Source organism: Natrix helvetica (assembly GCF_964273705.1).
Source record: "Natrix helvetica genome assembly, chromosome: 2".
Lineage (NCBI taxonomy): Eukaryota > Metazoa > Chordata > Lepidosauria > Squamata > Natricidae > Natrix > Natrix helvetica.
Window position 1 is genome coordinate 166,775,909 of NC_138552.1, and position 15,851 is coordinate 166,791,759.

General features: G+C 39.2%; 1 protein-coding gene across 4 annotated transcripts in view; it reads left to right on the plus strand.

The window, feature by feature from the left end:
• The window catches only part of ADGRB3 (adhesion G protein-coupled receptor B3), a 514,089-nt gene that overhangs the window by 348,016 nt on the left and 150,222 nt on the right, over positions 1–15,851 (plus strand). The window lies entirely within an intron of this gene.

The following is a 15,851-nucleotide window of genomic DNA, read 5'->3' on the forward strand; positions in this document are numbered from 1 at the left end:
AGTAATGTACAGAATAGATTTACCAGGACCTAGGCTGCGTGCACCTTCTCTGTTGCAGTGACTGCTTCTGGAATGGCATACCCTCAGCACCCCTAAAGGTGCTGCAGTGGCACAGTGGTTAGAATGCAGTACTGCAGGCTAATTCTGCCGACTGCCAGCTGTTCGATCCTGACAGGCTCAAGGTTGACTCAACTTTCCATCCTTCCATGGTCAGTAAGATGAAGCCCCTGATTGTTGGGGGGCAATATGCTGACTCTGTAAACTGCTTAGAGAGGGCTGTAAAGCACTATGAAGCGGTATATAAGTCTAAGTGCTATTGCCTTTCCTATCCCAGAGACCTCTAACACTCCCATTCTGCAGCTGATCTGCATGTCTTTGGATTTTGCTCCCAGTCTTGGGGTTCAAGTAGCTATTGTGTCTATTTATTTATTTATTTATTTATTTATTTATTTATTTATTTATTGATTGATTGATTGATTGATTGATTGATGCATTGGGTTGTTTGTTCTAGATGTACTTTACATGTCTTTTTCTTTCAGTTTTTTGAGATCTAACCACCCATAGTCAGGAGGCACACCAAACCCAATAAATGAACATTTTTATTAACACATGTTCACCAGAGTTGACAAGAGATGCAATAGGAGTCCTTCGGTTTGAGAATCATACAGTTCTATCCTACATTGTACCTATCTAACTCAATTCACTTGGAATTTACATTCATTTGTTTTAGATTACACTACATATAATTAAGGGCTAGTTGTTTTGAAAGGAATGTCAGCAGTAAGCAGGCAGCATAGAAACTCAAATCCATGGGCACACTAGAAGTGTACGGAGCCTTGACTAGATCTCCTGAAAGCTCTTCTCTTTCTCTCTCTGTTCTTTCATTTTCACTTCTTATTCCCTCAGGGAAAATAGAACACTCTCCTGTTTTAAATGGTCCACTGCTTGGTGATCAAAAAACTTGTCTCGACTTTCCTGCAAAGGTCAATGGACTTTTTTTTTTAACTCATTGCTGTGAAAAGGTGACTGGCCACGTTCCTTAAAATTTCATCTGACAATTGCAATATGACTACAATGTATCACCCTTAGCTTCTTGTATGTAACTTGTATCTGGGCTTAAAGTCTATAGAGATTTTCAGTCATCCAGGTCATGGTTGCCCCAAAGATGCTTTTTGAGGAGGCAACTAGACCTTCTTGTTTTTTTCTCTGAAGATGTTTACATTCTGCAAGGAATTTAAATCCTTCCATTAACCAGTTAGAGCTAAAGAAGCTTCTTGGATGAGAAGCAAAACGTCTTCAAAGAAAAAACAAGAAATTCCAGTTGCCTCCTGAAAAGGACCTTTGAGTCAATTTTCTCTCAACTAATATAAATTTGAATCCTAACTTTCTTCTCCAAGAATGGAAAAGTTTTGTTTGTGACAGGAGAGCTGTGCTTCAAGAGGGAATCATCCTTTACCGAAGGCCCTTTTTAGAAGTACAATCATCACCACCTTCTTCTTCCTCTTCCTCCTCCTCCTCCTCCTCCTCCTCCTCCTCCTCCTCCTCCTCCTCCTCCTCCTCCTCCTCCTCCTCCTCCTCCTAATTATGTAGAAATGCATGAACAGAAAAGTTTGGCTTCAAGCCCAAATCAGTATGATTGGATGTTGGGATTTTTTCCTGCTCTTTCAAAATATATTCTGAACAAAGTAAGGGTTTTAATCAATATTGCCAGATTGAGGAAATATAAATATTGTGCCCTTCATTCACTATGAAGGATTGCACTTTTAGGCACATGGGGCATAATTAAGAAAAAAGGGTGTTTAATCAAGAGATTTTTAAAGGTTTTAATTCATCCAGAAATCAGAAATGCTGACTTTACATGAACCCAGAATACTGGAATAGACAAGGATTTCCTTGATCTTTCTTGTCATTTGACTTCTCAAAGTAAGCTAGAGATATTTTTGCCTAAGGCCTGGCCTTGATGTGGATTCCAGCTGACACTGCTTTGTTGACCCCAAGAACCAGAAATGCAGCCTCTGAAGGCTGCTCATGGACGCTTTGGGCCAGGCACAAGACATTCCACAGGGGACATTTCAATGGCAATTCTTAAGATAGTCTGACATCACGCTTTTGGTTGGTGTGGTGTGTGTGTGTAGATAGATAGATAGATAGATAGATAGATAGATAGATAGATAGATAGATAGATAGATAGATAGATAGATAGATAGATAGATAGATGATAGATGATAGATAGATAGATAGATAGATAGATAGATAGATAGATAGATAGATAGATAGATACATTGAGAACAAATTGCTAATCAACATACTTTTAAATTTTTACTTCTGCTTCATTTGGCTTTCAGTGAAGATTCCCTAGTTCCTTTTTCATTAATTTAATTTAAAAAAGGAACTATACCAAAATAAATCAGTTTGACATAAACTATATACCAAAACCATTTAGACGAAGTCTTTCTTTAAAAAAAAAGAGTGTCCAGATGTTCAGTGATGGAGCAATTAATAAAGTAAATATGCACAACTACTGAATCTAATAAATAAATAAAATGTACCATTATAATCTGGACTCTAATTCCATTAAACAATGAGTTAACTTTTCAAAGAGAGCTAAATATATATCCCTATCAATTTGTCATTGGAGATTAGTAGCTGATTTCCAGATGGTTGTCATTTCTATTTGGATCACCCCTAAAATTTGATCACTTAACATTTGTGTCATGTTTGCACAAGATACTCCCAAAAATAGCCATTAACAATAAAGCTGGTTTTGGATGCCCTATATATTGGAAGAAGGTATACATAAATCTATTTTTAATGACTAATAATATTGGAAACAGGAAATAACAACTTATGAAAAATTGAAAATATCCTAGATCAGTCTCTTAACCTTTTTGCTGTTAGGAACTCTTCTCACTTTTTAAAATTATGAAGGACCTCAAAATAACTTGCCTTTGTGTGGGTTATATTTATCTATATTTATTTAAAATTAGAAATGATACATTCATCAAATATTTATTGAATCAAATAAAAATAGAAATATTAAACCCATTAGATATTAACATACATATTTTTTCATACATGTCTATGTTTTTACCATATAAAAAGTAATAATGAAAAGACTGTTATTCTTTTAAATTTTTGCAAGTATCTTCAATATCTGGGAAATAATTTTGATTTTGCAGACTCCTTACAGAATCTTATGGAACCCTCACTTTAGGAAACACTGTCGTAGATAAAACATATATGTTGAAAAGAAACCATCTCATCATCATTTAGCAAATAATGTTTAGAGACTATAGGAAGCATATAAGTTAATATAACTTATAAATTATAAGATAGATATTGGATTCCAATTTTTCTCGATATACATTCATAAACTTGTGACAACTATTCTCACGGCAGCCTCCATCAGTAACCAAGAAAGAAATCACTTAACTCCATGTTAATAATAATAATAATAATAATAATAATAATAATAATAATAATAATAATAATTTATTAAATTTCTAGACTGCCCCCTCTCCCCGGAGGGACTTAGGGCGGTGTACAGGAATAAATTTAAAACATATAAACAATCATACACATAGATAAAAGTCACATCAAACAACCCCTGTACAATTTATAAAAATTTAAAAAAAAAAACAGACCTTAAAACCAATCTTAAAAATTTAAAAATAGAACTGAGGTGGGATAGGTGGAATTAGGCCAAGGCGGCTAGCTGGAATAGGTGTGTTTTAAGTTTCTGACGGAAGGAGCGGAGAATTAAGAGCATTTTTACTGGTTTTCAGAATTAAGAGCATTTTTACTGGTTATGAAAAGACAGCAGCTAAGCAAAGCAAGATCTGAGGCAAAAGCGCGGGTAATGATAGATATCAATATGTAACCCAACCCCCTTCCCATGGTAACCCTGTTCCTTGTCCAATGTGTAAATCCCTCATGTGTCATGTGGGATCCATCTTCAAAAAACATCATCAGGTTGGTATGCAGGACAGTTGGCCTTGGCGGGCTCGTCCGCTATCTCCAACATGCGCAGTAGATGGTGAGAACAAAACTCCCTATTTTCAATCTCTCCTGTACTTAAAACTTCCCTTCCCAAATACCATGCTTCCCCACCCCCACCCCGTTTTAATGGCAGCCGAAAGCAATTGCGAAACAGAGGCTGATATCCAGCCCTCCTTCAGGAAAGGAAATCATCCCTGCAAGAAAACAAAACAATAGAAACAAGACAACATAAGAAATGTACATGTCAAATGTGCTCAAGGCTTATCAGGGTATGCAGCGTAGAACTTCTGCAAGAGTCTAGGAGCCCTGATGTGGGATTTATCAACCCATTCAGCTTGGGAGGGGGGGGGGGGGAAATGCTTCCAGGAGACTAGATACTGAATTCGATTCCTATGTTTCCTGGAGGCCAAGATTTCCTTAACCTCAAAATGTTGCTGTCCCTCAATTAGAAGAGAGCAGGGGCTGCAGGTAGGGGTGCACAAAAAGAAGAAGTGTGTTCTGGTTTCAAGAGGTTTACATGAAACACCGGATAAATCCGTTTAAGATGCTTCGGTAATTCCAATTGCACAGAAACAGTGTTAATGATTTTCACTATAGGGAATGGACCGAGGTACTTCGGTCCCAGTTTCTTTGATTTCTGGGTGGTTTGGAGAAACTTAGTGGATAAAAACACTCGATCTCCTACTTTGTACTCTCTTTGCATCACCCTTTTCTTGTCAGCCTGTTTCTTGTGTGCCCAGTGAGCAGCCTCCAACGCTTTGCGGGTCATGGGCCAAATTTGGCGAAGCCAGTCACTCCACTCGGAGAGGGACAAAATTTGTGGTTTCTCCCGAGGTAATTCAGGAATCAGTACAAAGTCCTGTCCATACACGACCCTAAAAGGGGTCAAGCCAGTACTGCTGTGCACAGAGTTGTTGTATGCCACCTCAGCATGCAGTAACAGTTCAGCGCAGTTATCTTGCTGATAATTGATGAAACACTGGAGATACTGTTCCACAACAGAATTAGTCCATTCGCAAGCTCCATTAGTTTGAGGATGGTGGGCAGAACTTAGTCCCTGAGCAGAGACAATTAACTTGAGAAACTCTTTCCAGAAAAGGGAGGTGAACTGGAGCCCCCTATCCGAAATTATGCATTCAGGAACTCCATGCAGCCGGTACACATATGAAATAAACAACTTAGCTAAAGACTTAGCCGAAGGGATTTTGGAACAGGGTACAAAATGAAAACAGGTTGGTGATAACCCAAATTACGGTATTTCCCAGACTCTCCGAACTATTGCATGAAATTCCAGACCTGCACCAGGAAAAATCCCCAGTCTTTTGAGTCTCCACCAAATTTCACACCAAGTGGAGGAACTTTAACCATACAGTGTCTGCGGGAGGGCCTCCCGCTCTTGGAAGGGCTCTTGCGGCTGCTGCTGCTTGCAGCTGTGCTTCTTCATCCTGGTGACTCCACTGTCTGCCCCCAGGTTCTCCCTTGGCAAGAACAGGGCCTCTGCAGTTCTCTCCTCTGGTTCATGGAGATCAGCTTTTCTTTCGGGACCACTCTCGCATAAGCGTCGCTTCTCCCAGGCCTCTTGAAAGAGTTTCATAGCCTGGGACATCATAAGATCCTCCTCATCAGTGTCCTGCCAAACAGCTGCTGGCTGCCAGTATCGCCTTGTGGTAACTCCAGCCAGAATTTCCTCAGGTTCATACTTCTGTCCCACTCCCAATGACCACCTGGGGCGGGCGGATCGTTCCTCTAAATTCAGTTCTGCCATTCGCTCCGTCTCCAAGGGACACGAGGATGCAGCAGCCCCCATGTCGTACTCCTGGTCACTGCCTGGGTAGGACATTCTTTGGAAGGTTTTGGTTTTACTTACACTCCCCTCGGAAGGTATTAGCTCTGGGATGAGTGCGAAAGTGAGATCTTGCTTAATGTCATGGCAGCCTCCATCAGTAACCAAGAAAGAAATCACTTAACTCCATGTTTTCAGAATTAAGAGTAATTTTACTGGTTATGAAAAGATAGCAGCTAAGCAAAGCAAGATCTGAGGCAAAAGCGTGCATAATCAGAGATATCAATATGTAACCCCAGCCCCTCCCCCTGGTAACCCTGTCCCTTGTCCAATGTGTAACTCCCTCAGGTGTCATGTGGGATCCATCCATCTTTTTTAATAGGTTCCCCTCAATTTTGAGCATGGATATTTTTAAGTTCCCCTCCAAAGTAGATTTAAAAGCTGAAATAATATAAGAATAGTAATTAAGAAATGGTTGCCAACTGGAGAGGAGAAATATTAATGTGGGTGGATTATAATGTTGAAAAACAGGCCTTATAGTAGAGAATAGACAGCATAGACTCACTCTCCACATGAGAATGGAGTGGAGATGGGGAAATCCAGAGGGGGAAATACTGCTCATTTAATGTGTACATACATACATACATACATACATACATACATACATACATACATACATGTTGTATTTGTGCTGATAAATAATATATATATGTGTGTTACAACCCCTGGTATGCCCAAATATGGGAGGGAGCTCACTATTCCCCCTTTCTGTCCTTCGGCTCATTACAGAGGACCATCCAGGCAGAAAACCATATTTTTATTTTTAATGTTGCCTTTTTATATTTGTGTTGTCTCCCCTTATTTATTTATCAGCACAAATACAACACACACACACACACACACATATCCACACATTGACATACACACTGAGAGAGTTATTTCACACTTCCTTTCAGCTTGATATGGGGCCATTGACATGCATTCATGGAGTATTTTTTTTAAACCAGTACTGTATCATCTAATGACAATATAGGGTAGGCTACAGCATCTCAACTATGATCTCATGGGAAGACTGTCAAATGCTATGTTGAAACCAAGATATACTATGTCCAATACATACCATAGTCAGCTAAACTGGACAGTCTCATAAGAGATATAACAGTCTTTGATGTGAAAAGCTAATGTAACACTGTTGTTACTTTAAAAATTGTCAGTCTTCTGTTCACAAGCATCCACAATGTAAGGAAGAGTAGCTATCTACAAGCTGCATTGTTTAAAATAAGCCTATAGTACAGTAGAATGGACTTTATCTTCTAAACACCGTGGGGTGTTATTACTCAGATAATTAGATACTGAAATCAAGAGTCTTTAGAGTAAGGGCATAACAAATCAACTCAACAACAAATAAATCTTACACCCATACACCCCCATATTGGCGGAGGTTTCATCAGAGAAGAATAATGCAGCAATTAGTGTATATTATGTGATAAGTTCATTGCTACATGAATAGTTTTTGCAGTATATCCTGGCACATTCTTAGTAATAATTATTTTTTGCTGCTGTTAGGATGTCGTATGCATCATCTATTTCAACAGGAGCTAAGAATCTTGTATGGATGTGCTCTGCCCTGTTATTTTTCACAATATTATATGATGCAAGGTTGGATAAATGTTGCTGTCAGTGCATCTTGGGTGGTTAGACCATGATTCTGTGATCTGCTTTGGCACTACTATCTCTTCTGCATGATTCCTTCGATATAAATACTCTGAAGTAATATTTAATGCACCAGGTCTCACTGCAATCTAAAATGGCCGCACAAAATGGAGTTGAATGATTGTTCCAAGTGCGGTCTTACCACAACAGGGGAGAACATAGCCAGCAGGTGAACTAAATAAATTAAAACAAATGTAACAGTTGATGAAAGGGTGAGGCTGAATGACTCTTCAGTATTGGAATTTTGTAGCGAGGGAATACACAGACACTGAGGATATAAACCATCGCATTTTAAATAAAAGTTGAGCATTCACAAAATTGAAGGCGTTTTTAACACCACTGAAGCACCAAGCAATTATAATTACAAGAAATAGATGGCTACTCATGCTATACAGTCACAGCAACAAAGAAGGAGCACATTTCTATGGAACGTTTTTCTTCATAGATTCATATCAGATTGTATTATTACTAGACTATACATTAATATATTATCAATTCGTATAATATATATTAATAGTACATTTATACTATTATATACCATATTATATTATTGGCTTTATTTTGGATGCTACCATGTTATTATTGGCACGTGACAAGATGTACTGTCAAATTGCTAAACAATTGACTAGAAGTAGGATTAGAATGAGTAGCTGGGGTGGGTTCCAGCTTCTGTTACTGCCGGTTTGCTCAGGGATGCACTTTGTGTATGCGCTTTGCATGTGCATGCGCTCTTGATGCACGCTATGCACACGTGCGCACTACAAAAAATGTGCAGTAGTAAAAAAAAATTCTGTTCATGTGCAGCAGCAAACAGCAAGATGGTGATGCCTACGCTGCCACCTATAGAACCAGTTCAGAAGTGTGGCTGGCCGAGTTACTACCTACTCGTCCGAACTGGTCCGAACTGGTAGGAACCCACCTCTGATGATCAGCCTGCAGAGGAACCCTAACCCTGCAGAATCCCCCCCCCCCAAAAAAAATTAATTCAATAAAACTGAGATCCTGGAAAGAAAAGCAGAGAATGGTTTGGAAACTCCTGAGGATTTGGCCTGGAAATGAGAAGATTGCAAGGAGACATGACAGCTGTATTTAAATATCCAAAGGGCTGACATGAATAATACTAGGAAGAATGTTTCAGCTATTCCAAAGGCAGGACAAGAAACAATAGGTTTAAATGGCAAGGAAATAGATGCTGTTTGTTGAACATCAGGAAACGTTTTCTAAAAGTAGCAGCAATTCAGCCATGGAACAGGATGCCTTGGCAGGAGATGGTGCCAAGGCATCCTGTTCCAGGGAGGGAGGTCTCCTTCGATGGAGGTGTTTCATCAGAGGCTGGATGATTATTTGCAGAGGATGCTATAGTCAAGGATTGTTGAATTGGAAAGGGAGTTAGACTAGATGATCTTGACGCCCCTTCCAGTCATCATATTTTATGATTCTGTGAAGATGCTATAGAATAGCTAAATATGTAAAAGATGACCCAAAGTTCACAGTTCTTGATAATGGGGCAAGTTTCTAATACATGCACTGTTTTTTGGAAATTAGGATACATAACTACAGTTACAGTATGTATAAAGCTGTAAGTCTATTCTATCCAATAGAAAAGCGACAAAACAGGGCACTTTGATTATTTTTCAGATTCCTTATTTAGAGTTCTGGCTTTTTTTGACACTCATTAAAGCTCATTCTTAGTCACAGTAAAGGGGACACGGTGGCTCAGTGGCTAAGATGCTGAACTTGTTGATCAGAAATGTTGGTGGTTCAATGGTTCGAATCCCTAGCGCTGCGATACCAAGTGAGCTCCTGTTACTTGTCCAAGCTTCTGCCAACCTAGCAGTTCGGAAGCCTGTAAGAATGCAAGTAGAAAAATAGGGACCACCTTTGGTGGGAAGGTAACAGCGTTCTGTGTACCTTCGGCGTTAATCATGCCGGCCACATGACCATGGAGATGTCTTTGGACAGCGCTTGCACTTCAGCTTTGAAAAAGAGATGAGCACCGCCCACTAGAGTCAGGAATGACTAGCACATATGTGTGTGGGGAACCTTTACCTTACTTTTATAGTCACAGTAAAAGGGCAGTTTCCAATGGAGCTGAGCTATGTGAACTTTATCCTAGAGCAGAAGGGAATTCAAACAAATTTATCCTGGCTGAGAAGTTGAGCCACTATTCTAAAACTGGCCAAATAAATTTCGCTGAACCATCTATGCTTTAAAACAAAAGCAAAAATCTGTGTAGAAATCCAAATATTGATTTAATGTCAATAGATGTGAGTGACTTTTAAAAATCAATATAATCTTAGCCGCACTGGGCAAAAGACTGCCCAGGAAGAACACTCCTAGAGCAGCTTCCTACAATTTATTCTTTTACATGATTTTAGAATTCCCTTATATCAGCTAAGTATCCCCCATCCTATGGCCTAGGATGACAGAATATATATATAACCTAAGAGATGTTGAGACTATCATGTTGTGAAGGCTGCATTGCATAATAAAGCTGACAGGTAAATAACTCATCATTTCTTCATTGTATTTCCCCAGTATTGCTTTAGCAATTAAATATTATTTCCAGAATTAACTCCCACATTCCAGATAAACAAAAGCTTTGCTGTGTACAAAGAGGAAACATGTGCTTCTATTCAGTACACAATTTGTATTGCGTTACATCTCTGGAAAGCAACTAATTAGACAATCAATACTTTGTCATCCTGCAAGATGCAAAATTATCAAGGCGACTGGGCTCCATGTAAGCATATAATGGGCAGCAGCACTTCCTTCCTTACAGCAGTTGTGAGCATTGGCTGAGAGCATTAAAGAAGAGCCACTGCCATTGTGCTTGTGATCATAGTGGCAATCTTGAGCCTTCGGATCTGCATAGGGAGGGTCCAAAAGAAAGGAAGGATAGTAGTCTTTGAGAGAGATAGGAAAACATTGTAAGGGCTGAACCATCTAATATCTTGAAAACTTAGAATGAGATTTCTATAAAAGCTAAGAAATAAATTACACCTCTCTTAGATAAACTAGGACTTGTGCAGATCTGGTGAAATGATACCATAAAGCATTAATTGTGGCATTCTGCTGTATAACCCATAGCTTCTCCCATAGATAGTTCTGTAAATTATTTTTCACCATAGAATAATTACCCACTCTTAGAAATTATATTTCTCAAGATACTTTTGGAAGAATTCCATGTGTAACTTGCTTGAAAGGTTTCTGTTCTGACCTAGGCTTCCTGACAGTAAAAGGCACAAAAACCTTCTTTTTATTTCAACGGCTGTGAATTATGTTCGTTTACATCCCCTAACGAGTCACAAATAGTTTGTAAAGAGTCCGACAGAAGTCTGCCAAAGCCTTTCGGGATAAGGGTAATAAGCACCCACCTTTATCTCCCTTGAAATGCTGCCAAAGACCTAATTGGCAATTAGCTTGCAAGGCCACATGGAGCAAAAAGTCGAAAAGGAGCTTCAGAATTTAAACCGACCAGAACGAACAAAGTTGCTTCCTGCAAAGGCTCATGTGCCTTTGCTCCTCCTGTATGTCCTATGGGAGGGGCCAATCACCTCCAAGCCTTACTCCCGAGTTGTCCCTTTTGTCTTAACTTTTCTTGCCTTCTGGCAGCTCTGCGCATGTGCACACTGAGAACAGGTTTCCCTGTTTCTCTGCCTCGCTGATGTCTGACAAGAGCGATGAAGTGAGGGGCTTCTTGCTTTGTCACCAAAGACTTGAGTCAAACATATATACAGACTAACTTTTAAGGATCTATCCAGCTATTCCAAAAGACAACTGTTTCATCAGCAGCCATAGCGGCAAGAGTATCTGTGTGTATGTGTGTCAAAAATGGCAAAGCAAGAGGAATGGAATCACCATACAAGCTCCACCTCTTCATACATGCATGTACTATAGTGTTGATGTCTACATAAAAGAGGCAGACCCTAAGTGATCATGCTGCTTCTGTTATCTCCTGTTTTTGATGTGCTGCTAACTTCCAGAATTTCTTTTGTCTTCCAAAAAGGCTCATTATACAATTTCCAGAATTAGTAGCTCATGGGGGCCTTTGCTTTGGCATGTTTGTTTTTTTAAATAGCGTAAGTTTGGTTAAAACAAAATCACCACTTGATTGACTAATATAAGGAACTGAAAAGCCATAGCTACAGGATCAAAGGTGGTATTCTGCCTGTTCGCACTGGTTCAAGTGAACCAGTGGGGAGCATTTAGGTGGGTGGGTGGAGCAGCATGATGCGCCACCCACCCACCTAAATGCGTGTGCTCCTGCTACCGAACCGGTAGTGAAGATAAGAGGATACCATTACTGTACAGGATCCTACAGAAGTAACAAGATGCATTTGGGCTAAATGAATCACATATATCCCATTTACTACAGATTTGTTTTCATTTTTTAAAAATTTATACATTATTTAGTCTATTTATAATTGTAGACAGATCATTTTGAAAATATATAGAATTTAAGGAGGATAATTAAAAAGTTGTTCTGAATACATACTCAAAAATATATTTTGTGAACACTGAAATTGCGTGATAAATTTAAGTAGTCATGTTATTATGCAAACTTAATTATTCTCTTTGGCTTGGCTCCAGAGTCAGTCTTCTGTGAACAGGAATGTTTCTTCCATCCACAGAAAATTTCCAAGCCAGTAGAACTTTTCTGTTGATAGGAGGAGGAAGGAAGCAATCTTCATTGTTTCCCAACCTCTATTGTCTCCCTATCTGTGCTCTGACATTGAACATACAATTGGGAAGGTTGAAGGACTCTTCAGAGCAATGTTGAAAGAAAACTGAAGGTTGTAGAGGGAGCAAAGAGCTGACAAATATTGCTCCCTCCAATCATGATCAAATCATAGCTTTCCTGGGGATGATCTCAACCAGTTCAGTAAGGCTCTGGATTCTTATTTTATGAGTGTTCTGGGCTTTGCAATGGTTTTGCTTGAGTGTGTGTGTAAGAGGTAAAGTTTTCATACATTTCTCCAAATCTGTGATTTCTTCAAATTTATTTGTATGAATAGCTGAAAGTATCCATACTTCCAGGTATAGGTTGTGTGCCCTTACTCCCTTTGCACTTGTATATTCCTTTATAGACCTTCAGTTATTGAATGGGCGTTAGACTGGAGCCACAGTAAAGCAAGATTCATTCCAGTCAATTAAGATGACTTTTCTACTCTGTCCCTTCTGATAACTGTTCCCAAAATTAGGTGGTGAAACTAATGGAGTAGAATCACAGGCACTTGTGTAAATGCAAAGGGTAGCAGCGTCCTTCATTTTCTAATTGAATTGTGGTTCTTTTTCTTGTTGTTATAGTTCCTTGATATATTGGGTACTTCCCATCATCAAATGGAAAGTGTCTTGTGTGGAAATATGACTTAAACCTTAGAAATAATCCTTTTCAGTATTAGCTTTTTGGAAAGAAGGAGATAGTTTATCAAAAATACAGATGGATTCAGGCAACAATAGGTGGCACAATTTTCCAGGAGCTGCCGCTGCTGCTGCAGTTGTGCATTCTAAGCAAATTTCATTTAGGGGAGTAACACTTTGGGGAATAGCAGTCATGCACAGAGCTAAGGTGAATTTTTAGTTAAATTATATAAGGAAAAAACTTTGACTTGAAAATAAAAAGTGTTTTTAAAAAAATGCTGCGTTAATCTATTGAAATTATAATTACGCACAATTTTTAGTCTTGTCCTGTTTTTGAAATACATTTTTAAGGTTTCCTAATTTCTCTCATCCTCCACATGTACAATGCAGTGGTCAAATCAGGAGCAAAAATATTCTGGATCATTTCACAGTTTGCTTGTAGTCTTAATGGATGATCTTAGGCAAGCCTAGCTTATAGAGAACCAATGCTATAACGCTTGGTATATAGCACTAAGTGTATCATTCCATTTAAATAGAGAAAGACCATTTGAATAAATGGAATGACATGGTTGGCTTCCAAGTTTCATCATTAATGCATCAAAGTCATACAACAAATTGACTGCTTTGATTGCATTTTCATGTCTTTCTCAAGGCCCTTGAAATTTACACAGGAAGTAACTGCATATATTATAGATACCCTATATATTATGAGATGTATATGTGAACCAACTATAGCAAAAATGGTTTTGGAAGAGAAAGACGTGCCGCAAAAACAACATAAATTTGGAAGCCCAATAACCATTTAACCAATAGATTTTATTAGATTCTGGAATCAGGGCCCCTTGTCTTCTTGTTTTTCCTTGGTTACCAAACAAATCATTACTATCACTGCACAGAGTGGTATAATTGGTGTCCAAAGAAGTACAGTGAAGACAACAAGACCGCAAAAATCCAGGTTATGTAAACAGAGCTCTGTACATCCCCTAAGGATCACCATGAATTGTGGCTAATGATATTAAATAACTTTTTAGATTTCTATCTATTCATCCAAGCTAGGTTTTTCCCCTACAGGAAGCCTTGAATTCATAGTTTTCTAGTTTCTAGTGCAGACTTTAGCCATCAAACTGATGATCTAGAAATTATCTAAGCTTAATAAGATGGACATGAGTGTGCATTGTAGACAATATAGTTTTAAGTAAAACAAACCTTGCATTTTCTTCCTCCTTCATAATTGGCTGAGGTTTATGGTCTAATTCATAGTGGATTGAGTTTCAATTTTAAATATGATGGCAACCAAACAAGCTATCCCAGCTCTAACCATCATATCCTGAAATTAGTAGCCTTCAACCAAATATTAGGCTGTGGCCCAGTACTTTCCATGTTTAGTCCAGTTCTATTAAGCATTCTTTTGAATTGAACTGAATTAAAAACTAAATATTGTTTTTATGTGTTACCATATCAGTTTCCCTTAAACTAGAATCTTCTTGAATATTTAATCATCTCTGATAAATGTATTTCATTTGTGCTTGAACAGCACAAGACAAAACAATACTGTTTGACTCAAACAACACAAGACAAAACAATGTTTTACTAAAACAATATCCAGGAGGACAAATACAATGAATGTGTGCAGTTCATCCGTGGCACATACATTTAGTAGTGATAGTTTCCAAGTTTTTAATAAATTGTATTTTGTTTTATAGTTAAACGACATCTAGGGCTTAGCGTTATTTTACGGGCTGGTCTTGAAAGTATTTATAATGCCAAAGGATGAACCCGCAGGGCATTGAAGAATAAAGTGGTGCACAGTGGGTTGGGATGATGTACCTTTCGAAGGAAAAAGGACTAGTGCGTAAGGATTGCTGTTTACAATAATGCCCGTGAAATAAGAGGGAAATCCAAAGCAGGTGGTTCAAAGGCAGAGAGAAGGGGGTGGTATTTGAAAGCGAAAGCTTTCACTCCTTCACTCCAGCTTCTTTTTATTTTAAGGACCTTGGGGAGGGAAAGTAAGAGAGTTTGCTGTTCCTGGCAGAGTCCTCCCACTAGTGCATAAGCAGAAGCTTAGGCAATATGTGAATAGCTGCATACGAAGCTTGGCAATGAACCTGAGGTGGGCTAGAGAGATTATTTATGCAGAGGGATGCAAGGGAAAAGGAAAATATCCCATTTTAATATGCAATACATACAATCAGTGATAGCAGTTTTGAATTCTTTCAAAAGCCCCCACCCCCACCCCAAATGCCTTTAATTCACACGGAGGCAAGATTAATATCCCTGCTATCTCTCTCTCTCTCTCTCTCTGCTACCCCACCCCCACTCCTGCCTCGTTCTTTTTCTCCGCACAAGGAAAACGTGGGTTGGTACCATTTTATTGTTCTGCTGGTGAAGATTTGAGCAGGAGCTTTTGTCTTTTTAAAGGGCTAATCTAATCAGAGATAGGTGATTGTTTTTAAAAAGCAAAACCAAAAGGTTGGCGTTGGGGGGGGGGAATCCCTTAATACTTCCAACCAGCCCTCTCCCCCCTCCCCGAATACCCCTGGAACTGAGAGGGGAGGGTGGGGGAAGGATGAAATCGAGTTGGACAGGGGGAAGTCTGGAGGGCGACCAGGTGTCTCTTTGAAGATGTGGTGCCCTGCTGAAATCCACCCCACTGCTAGAGGCGCGGCAAAAAAAGAGGAAGAGTTGGAGGAGGAATGCTGTTGCCGGTTTCCAGGGTGAAATCCTCCGGCTTGAACGTTAAAACCCAACCGGAGCAGAATCTGTACCTTAATAGCAACAGCAAGGAGCGTAGCCGAGCAGCAGAGGAAGACCTAAGAATCGGCCAATCTCAAATCAGTCTTAATCAGGCAGATATCTCACGGCCATCCGCATTTAAATTGCACACGCGTGAGACAGAGTGTGTGTGTGTGTGTGTGTGTGTGTGTGTGTGTGTGTGTGAGAGAGAGAGAGAGAGAGAGAGAGAGAGAGAGAGAGAGAGAGAGAGAGAGAGAGA